Consider the following 9,942-nt stretch of genomic DNA (forward strand, 5'->3'; position numbering starts at 1 on the left):
TATCCTGTTACTGGCTATATTCAGCAATTACTCTGTACCATTGCCTCTATACTCACTTGGTGGTGCATCTTAACTTTATTTATCAGCAGAGGTTCCCTAAATCTTTCCAGACTTGAACCTCCAACTCCCACTATTGTTTTGGGAGGTCAGTGTTTCTGTGGTTCAGACTGAGATTACCTCTGAACACAGCTAGCCTTTATTACTCCTTACTTTTGGTTTTAGCAGAGAGAGCAAGGAAGTGTTTATAGTTCACAAGTTGATTAAGTCTGTCCTTGGGTTTTTCTTCATGCTTCTACAAATATATTAGAAAAACATCTGTTCTTTTCCAAGTCAAATTTGTTTTTCACTGATCTACATTGGCCCTGAGGCACAATCTTTTTGTGTGGATGAAATCTGGAGAGCTTGGAATTTTTGACCTATTGTGCCATCTAGCCACAATCCTACTCCGAAACAGCCTCCAGGGCTTTTTAAAGTTTTTCTACTGGAGAAGTCTTTTTTGCCCCCAGAAAATTTTATACATATATAAGATAGGTACATGAATCAAAATTTACTGATAATGAATCATAATTTTTACTCCCTTATTCAATTATGAGACTCCATGTGGGGTTGTGATCCAATGTTAAATAAGCTGGGTTCTAGTCAACTCTGCAGCTCTAAAATATTGCAAATTGAAGAAAACGTCCAATTTTACTTTAGAAGGAGTTTACAATACTATATTATTGAAATCAAAGACTTCTAGCTAATAAATATAACAGAAACAGAATTTGAGAAATCAAAGGTGGGGAATACTTAACATATTTAAGTGGCAATAATAGCTATATCTTCAGTGGCCTGGAAACCTTCAAAAATGGGAATCTACCACATTGTAAGGCAGCAAATTACAATTTTGAGCATTTTTAATTATTAGAATTTTTTTTCATAAAATCAAATTTTTATTTTAATTTTTGCAATATCTACACTTTGCTACTATTTCTGTACTTAGAAGTTAAACAGTGCAAGTTCTATATTGCCATTAAAGTAGTTGAAGACAATCTTGTCACAACTAAGTATTCTCATCTTCTAATTGAGGACTTCCTTTTATGTAAATGAAGATAACATGTACTTAAGGTCTTTTAGGCCTTACTGTTGTTCTCTTCTAGAAACCTACTAGTTTATTAAATATTGTCCTTAATTAAGCTATCCAACTAGAAGATATTATTCTAGACTGTGTCTAAAGAGGTCAGAATAAAATTGAGTCACTCAATTTCTTATTCCTGGAAGCTATTTCTCTCTTAATGGTTAATGTCACTCTATTACTTTTTTAAACTACTATATTTTAGTAAGCTTTTGTTCATGAACCTACCACATTTTTAGAGCAATAGAATCTGATTCACCCATGTTATTCCTGTATTGTATTTGTATGAAAGGGATTTCTAAACTCCAATTTTTACTCTAATTTTAATCAAGATGCAGTCACTTAGTTTTCTTATATGAACTCATCTCATTAGAATCATCCCCAAACTCTAGTACTGGAAGAATTGTTTTAATCCTTAATCTATTAGACATCCAGTGGTTTTTTTTTTTGTTTGTTTTTTTTTGTCATTCCTCTTTGTGAAATCCAAAAATTTGATAAGCATGTAATGTTTGCTTTTATCAGTTTCTGATTTAAAAATGCTAGACAGCACAAGGCAAAAAACAAACAAACAAACACATCACTGATATGCTTCATATGTTTGTCTGTGTATGTGAATTGAATTTTTCTAAAATTTTTTAACAATTTTTTTCAACATTTACTTTTATAAAATTTTGTTTTTCAATTTTTTTCTCTCTTCTTCCTTTCCATCACTCCTCCCCAAGATGTCAAGAAATGTGATACAGGTCATACATATATAATCATGTTAAACATATTTCCACATTAGTCTTGATATGAAAGATGAACAGAACAAAAGGGAAAAAGCATAAAAAAGAGAAGAAAAGTTTAAATAGAATGCTTCAATCTCTATTCACACTCCATAGTTCTTTCTCTGGCTATAGATAGCATTTTATATCATAAGTCATTTTGAATTGTGCTTAAATAATATTGTTGTTTTTTTTGGACAATGTTCTTCTGGTTTTGCTTATTTGGCTCAGCATCAGTTCATATTAGTCTTTCCAGATTTTTTTCTGAAACTTGCCTTTTCATCATTTTTTTCTTAATAAAACACTAGTACATCATTATATTCATAAAACAAAATGAATTCAGTGAGTCTTCAATTAGTAGACATCCCCTTGATTTCCAATTCTTTACTAGCCCAAAGAGAGCTGCTATAAATATTTTTGTAGATGTAGATCCTTTTCCTTTTTCATGATCTTTTTGGGATTTAGAGCTAGTAGTGGATTTGCTAAATCAAAGGAAATGCACAGGTTTACAGCCTTTTGGCATAGTTCCAAATTGTTTTAAAGAATGCTTGTATCAATTCACACCAGCACAAATAACACATTAGGATTTCAACTTTTCCACATCTTCAATCATTTCCCTTTTCTATTAATCAATTTGATAGGTGTGAGGTAGTACCTCAGATTTTTTAAAATTAGCATTTCCATAATCAATAGGTGTTTGGAGCATTTTTCCATATGATTATAGATATTAATTTCTTCATCTGAAAGTACAAATCCTTTGGCTAGTTATCAATTGAGGAATGACTTATATTCTTATGAATTTGACTCCATTTCATATATGTTTTAGAAATGAGGCCTTCATCAGAAAAACTGGCTGAAAAAAATGTTTCCCAGCTTGATGCTTCCCTTCTAAATATAGCTGCATTTTTTTTTGTTAGTGAAGATGTTACTGGATAATTTGTCTTATGAAATCCTAACCCCGAATGACTGGAAATCCATAATGAAAACTTGTCTAGAACTGGGACAAAATTTATTGTGGCTTTCAGAGTTTCATGAATTATGTAGGATTCAAGCCCAACGCAATAGGCAAACAGGAGCTATTGTACAAGTTGCTTTTGACCAACTAGCCGGTGAAGGTCAGTATGCAGAGAGTTCAGAACAGATTTATTATCCCATAACAGTGTATGAGCAGATTTCTAAGGCTGCAATAAAAGCTTGGAATTCTCTCCCTGGACAGAAAGATGGAAATAATGTTTTCACAAAAATAGAGCAAGGTCCCAATGAACCTTTTGCAGATTTTGTGGGACATTTACAAACAGCTGTAATAAGAACCATTGGAGACAATGCAGCAACTGAAATAATGACTAAACATTTGGCTAAAAAAAATGCCAATGAGGTTTGCAAAAGAATTATATGGGGGCTAGACAAAGATGCTCCTTTAGAGGAAATCATAAGATGCTGTGCCACAGTGGACATAAATACTTATTATGCCCAGACTATGATGAACATGGAAAGACAAGGTCCTTCTTGGCAGAGGAATTCTAGAGAAACTCGTCGATGTTTTCATTGCGGAAAAGTTGGACATTTGAGAGCTCATTGTAGATACGGAGATAGAGTGAGAAGACAGGGTGAGAGAAAACCCCAAACCCCATGTACAAAATGTAACCGAGGCTTTCATTGGGCCTCTAAATGTATATTGACCCAGAGGAATGAGAGGCAGGGCCCAGCTCCAAAGTATCGATCAAAGGACAGGTGGGGCATGATAGCAGCTGAGGTTACACCCAGAGAGACTTTTTTTTAAAAGGGAAAGGACCTATGTGTACAAAAATATTCATAAGAGCTCTATTCTCAGGGTAAAAAAGTTTTAAAATTAATAGGATGTCCATCGATTGAGGAATGGGTGAATAAATTGTGGTATGTAATTATGATGAATTTAATTGTTGTATGGGAAAGAATAAGAAGGATGCTCTCAGAAAAAACCTAGAAAGTCTTCCATGAACTTAAGCAAAGTAGTAGTACAATGATCCATGACTATTTTAAAGGAATTATGAAAACATTTTATCCATACCCAGAGAAAGAACTGACCATGTCTTAATAGAGATAGAAGCATATCCTCCTCCCCACCCCGTGTGTGTGTGTGTGTGTGTGTGTGTGTGTGTGTGTGTGTGTGTGTCTTTTTTGCTTCATTTTTTGGAGTTTTTTTTTTTTTTTTTGGGGGGGTGACATGAGAGATCTATGTTTTCTTTCACAATATGATTTTATGGAAATGTTTTGCATAACTTCACATGTTTCTTATGGGACTAGGTGTGAGGATGAGAAAAATAATATGAAACTCAAAAGTTTTAAAAATCAAATGTAAAAAAAAAAGTTTTAATTTTAACTTCCAAAAAATAATCAAAATGTCTTAAGAAAAAATCCTAAATACTCCCATGCAAACATCCCCCCTAATATCACCCCCTACTCCTTATCCTACATTTATATGTGCTTTCTAAAAATCATTCTGATAATAAACCATAATTTCTGCTTCTGGATAAAAAGAAATGTTGAGTAGGATGCTCTCAGAAAAAACTGGAAAGACGTCCATGAAATTAAAAAAATGAAATATACTGTATACAATGTAACAGCAATATTGTAAGAATAACTTTGTTATTCTCAGCAATGCAATGATCCAAGGCAACTCTGAAGGACTTAGAGTGAAAAGTGCTATCTATACCCAGAAAAAGAACTGATGATATCTGAATGCAGATTGAGGCATACAGATTAAGGCATACTTTTCTCTGCCCCACTTGCTTTCTTTATTTTTCTTGAGGGGTGTGTGTGTGTGTGTGTGTGTGTGTGTGTGTGTGTGTGTCTATATTTTCTTTTATAACATGATTTATGGAAGTGTTTTGCTTGACTAAACATATAAACAATACTTCCTACTATTATCAATGAGATAAAGTGAGAAGAGGAATGGAATCAGGAAAATTCTAAAAGTAAAGGTTAAAAGTTATTTCTACATGTAACTGGGGAAAATAAAATTCTAAATAATAATAAAATAAAATCTGCTTTCTTCAAATACTGGGTACTTTTCCTACTACCTCTATTTTTTTTTCTCTTTTCTATCAAACTCTGGGAATAAAAGCCAACTTTTCCAATAGACTTTCACCCTTTCCACCATGCCAATTAGTGGCACCAGAATGCTAGTAACAATCAGTTTTCAGGAGAGAATTCTTTCTCTTTTATATTTCCTTTTTGAAAGGATGAAATCATAACTGATTCAAGTGAAGAAGTTATTAGCTACTCACTTCTGACAGAAAGAGAGTGCCATCAGATGTCATGTCTAACTGCTAGGTTTATGATCTAGTTTCTAAATATATGACCTAGTTTATCTTTCTGTCCAAGCGCTGTGTATTAAATGTCAATAACAAAACCACTTCTGTTTTTCTCATTAATCATATCACAACATTATTCCCTTCTTCTCATTCCTGGATGTACTCATGTGAACATAAAATTTCAGTGTGCTATTCCTCCAATAATTTATATAACTTATTTATTTAAAATAATTAGAAAATTCAATAGCCTGAATCAAACCTAGATTTCATACTATAAAGTCATAATGACTCCAATAAAGTCATATCTTTATGTTAAGAAAACTAGTTCTCCTTTATTGCCTGAAATCTGAACATAATTGCACAGATATTTGTGGACATTGATTTTCTCTTCTTCTGCTTAACTCAACTGCTATTTTTTCCTTGTTTGTATTTATTCTCTATCACTTGGGGGAACATATCTAAAAAGTTATCTTCATCATCCTTTCTCTTTAAAAAGCTCTTTGATACAAAAAAAGCTCTTTCATTTCATTTACTACAGAAACATTATTTTCCTATTCTTTGTCAGTTTCATTAGAACCTTATCATCCTTTTATTTTGTTGTCCAAGCACCCAAAATTCATCTCACAATACCACTTTATCTTTCACTTTCTGAGTTATTTCTTAAAAAAAAAATTCCTCCATTCCCTTTGTTCAATGGAAACACACAAGAAAAACAACCAGTGTATCAGTGGTCTCTAGTTTCTTTCCAAATATAAATAATTCTTTGTCATAGGTTTCATTTTCCTACTCTCTTTATTATTTGTGCCTATGAGGATCTCTAGGAGTGGGTAGTTTCCATTCATTATGCTAAACCTTGGCAGGTTCTTTCTTATGCCTTGAGTACTTGCCCTGGGAAAATAACAGACTTCTCAATTTTTCTTAGTAGATTGATGAACAGAACCTCAATACCCTTGAGCAGGACAATGCCAATTGTTATAAGTAATACTTATATAACTATAATATAAGTAATACTATCATATTTTGAGCAAGGAATAGCTGCTTCTCCTTTAGAGCATTTAGCTATCCCCTTTTTATGAACATCCTCGAATCTATTTTGAAGTTCTAATTGTATCTTTGTCCCTTTTATTCTCTTTTCCCCTTATAACAGTTTTCCAGGATCCAAAACTCTAACAAGAGCTATCTCCTTCCATTTATGTTAAGAGCTAGGCATAACAAAAGGGACAAGACTTATGACATTAGAAGATATGGAAAACCTAGGTGAGAAAATTCCTCTACTGTTGTGGGTTAGTCCCTCCTTTGTAACTTGTAGAATTAGTTAACTAGAGCACCCAGATCTTCTTGGTTTCAAGATGAGTTCTCTTTTCATTGTATCATTATGACTATTTTAATAGGAAATTTATAGAAACATTAAGTGAAATCAACTACATCTCACACTAAGATTTGAATCTAAAGTAGATGTTCATTCAATAAATGTGTGTTAATTAATTATTAAGTGCTTTAAGATTTTTAAAAGTAGTTGAAATGAGCTGTGAGAAAGATAACTAATCTAGAAAATTTATTTTTAGATGAGAAAAAAAGCTGAAACATTTGTTTAAAATGAAAATGGTCAAATAGTGATTGTTAGTGTAAGAATAGAAAATTAGGTTTTATGATTCCAAGTCTACATTTCAAGTTATGACCTCTACAATGCACTGGAAAAAACAAACAAACAACAAAAAAAAGATCACCTCAATAGATGCAGAAAAAAAAAAAACATTTGATAGAATCCAACATCCATTCCTATTAAAAAACATTTGTGAGTATAGGAATAAATGGACTTTTCCTGAAAATAATCAGTAGCATCTATTTAAAACCATCAGTAAGCATCATGTAATGGGGACAAACTGCAACCATTCCCAATCAAATCAGGAATCAAACAAGATTGCCCACTATCACTGCTACTATTCAATATTTTATTAGAAATGCTAGCTTTGGCCATAAGAGTTGAGAAAGAGATTAAAGGAATTAAAGTAGGCAATGAGGAAATCAAATTATCATTCTTTGCTGATGATATGGTGGTATACTTAGAGAACCCCAGAGATTCTACTAAAAAGTTATTAGAAATAATGCACAACTTTAGCAGAGTTGCAGGATATAAAATAAACCCACATAAGTCAACAAAAATCAGAGTTACAAAGAGAAATTCCATTTAAAGTCATTACTGATAGTATAAAATACTTAGGAATCTATCTGACAAGGGAAAATCAGAAACTTTATGAGAAAAGCTACAAAACACTTTCTATGCAAATTAAGTGTGATCTAACCAATTGGAAAAAATATCAAATGCTCTTGGATAAGGTGAGCAAATATAATAAAGATGACAATAATATCTAAACTAATCTAAGGTAAAAATGGGTTCAGGACCTAGGCATAAAGAATGAGATTATAAATAAATTAAAGGAACACAGGATAGTTTACCTCTCAGTCCTGTGGAAGAAGAAGGAATTTATGACCAAAGAAGAATTAGAGATCATTACTGCTCACAAAAAAGAACATTTTGATTATATCAAATTGAAAAGTTTTTGTACAAACAAAACTAATGCAGACAAGATTAGAAGGGATACAATACACTGGGAAAATATTTTTACAGTCAAAGGTTCTGATAAAGGCCTCATTTCCAAAATATATAGAGAATTGACTCTAATTTATAAGATATCAAGCCATTCTCTAATTGATAAATGGTCAAAGGATATGACAGATAATTCTCAGATGAAGAAATTGAAACTATTCCTGGCCATATGAAAAGATGCTCCAAGTCATTATTAATCAGAGAAATGCAAATTAAGACAACTCTGAGATACCACTACACGCCTGTGAGACTGACTAGAATGACAGGGAAAGATAATGTGGAATTTTGGAGAGGATGTGGGAAAACAGGGACATTGATACATTCTTGGTGGAATTGTGAATACAACCAACATTCTGGAGAGAAATTTGAATCTATGCTCAAAAAAGTTATCAAACTGTGCATATCCTTTCATCCAGCAGTGTTACTACTGGGTTTATATCCCAAAGAGATCTTAAAGAAGGGAAAGGGACCTGTATGTGCACAAATGTTTGTGGCAGCCCTCTTGGTAGTGGCCAGAAATTGGAAACTGAGTAGATGCCCATCAATTAGAGAATGGCTGAATAAATTGTGGTATATTAACATTATGGAATATCATTGTTAGGTAAGAAATGACCAACAGAATGATTTCAGAAAGGCCTGGAGAGACTTACATGAACAGATGCTGAGTGAATGAGCAGGACCAGGAGATCATTATATACTTCAACAACAATACTTATGATGATCAATTATAATGGACCTTGCCATCTTCAGCAATGAGATGAACCAAATCAGTTCCAATGGAGCAGTAATGAACTGAACCAGCTATGCCCAGCAAAAGAACTCTGGGGGAGATGACTAAGAACCATTATATTGATTTTTTTCCATTGTCATTGAATTTGACTGCCTCCTTTTTTTATTTCCTTCATAGGCTAATTGTACACTATTTCAGAGTCTGATTCTTTTTGTACAGCAAAATAATGGTTTGGACATGTATACTTATTTTTTATTTAATTTATGCTTCAATATATTTAACATCTACTGGTCATCCTGCCATCTAGGGGAGGGGGTGAGGGGAAGGAGGGGAAAAATTGAAACAAAAGATTTGACAATTGTCAATGCTGTAAAATTATCCATACATATAACTTGCAAATAAAAAGCTATTAAAAAAAAGAAAAAGAAATGCTAGCTATGACCATAAGACTTGAGAAAGACATTAAAAGAATTAGAGTAAGTAATGAGGAAACCAAATTATCAATCTTTGCTGATGATATGATGGTATACTTAGAGAACCCCAGAGATTCTACTAAAAAGCTATTAGAAATAATCCACACCTTTAGCGAAGTTGCAGGAAACAAAATAAACCCACCTAAGTCATCTTATCTTACAAGATATATGCATGGGTAATTTTTCAGCATTGACAACTGCAAAATCTTTTGCTCCAATTTTTCCCCTCCTTTCCCCTACTTCCTCCCCCAGATGGTAGGTTGACCAAAACATGTTAAATATGTTAAAGTATATGTTAAATACAATATATGTATACATATCCATGCAGTTATTTGTTGTACAAAAATAATTGGAAATTGAAATAGTGTACAATTAGCCTGTGAAGGAAATCAAAAATGCAGGCGGACAAAAATAGAGGGATTGGGAATTCTATGTAGTGGTTCACACTCATTTCTCAGAATTCTTTCATTGGGTGTAGCTGTTTCAATCACATAAGTGATCTTTTATATCAGTAAAAAATTCAATAGTTAGAATTACAAAAAGAAATTTCATTTAAAGTAACTACCAATAGTATAAAATATTTGGGAATCTATCTGCCAAGGGAAAATCAGGAACTATATGAGCAAAACTTCAAAACACTTTTCACACAAATAAAGTCAGATCTAACCAATTGGAAAAATATTAAATGATTTTGGATAGGGCGAGCAAATATAATAAAGATGACAATACTACCTAAACTAATCTATTTATTTTGTGCTATACCAATCAGACTCTCAAAAAACTATTTTAATGACCTAGAAAAAATAACAACAAAGTTCATATGGAAAAACAAAAAGTCAAGGATTTCAAGAGAACTAATAAAAAAAAATCAAATGAAGGTGGCTTACCTGTACCAGATCTAAAATTATATCATAAAGCAACAGTCGCCAAAATCATTTGGTATTGGCTAAGAAACAGACT

This window comes from Antechinus flavipes, chromosome 4, assembly GCF_016432865.1.
Source record: "Antechinus flavipes isolate AdamAnt ecotype Samford, QLD, Australia chromosome 4, AdamAnt_v2, whole genome shotgun sequence".
In the NCBI taxonomy this organism is placed as follows: domain Eukaryota; kingdom Metazoa; phylum Chordata; class Mammalia; order Dasyuromorphia; family Dasyuridae; genus Antechinus; species Antechinus flavipes.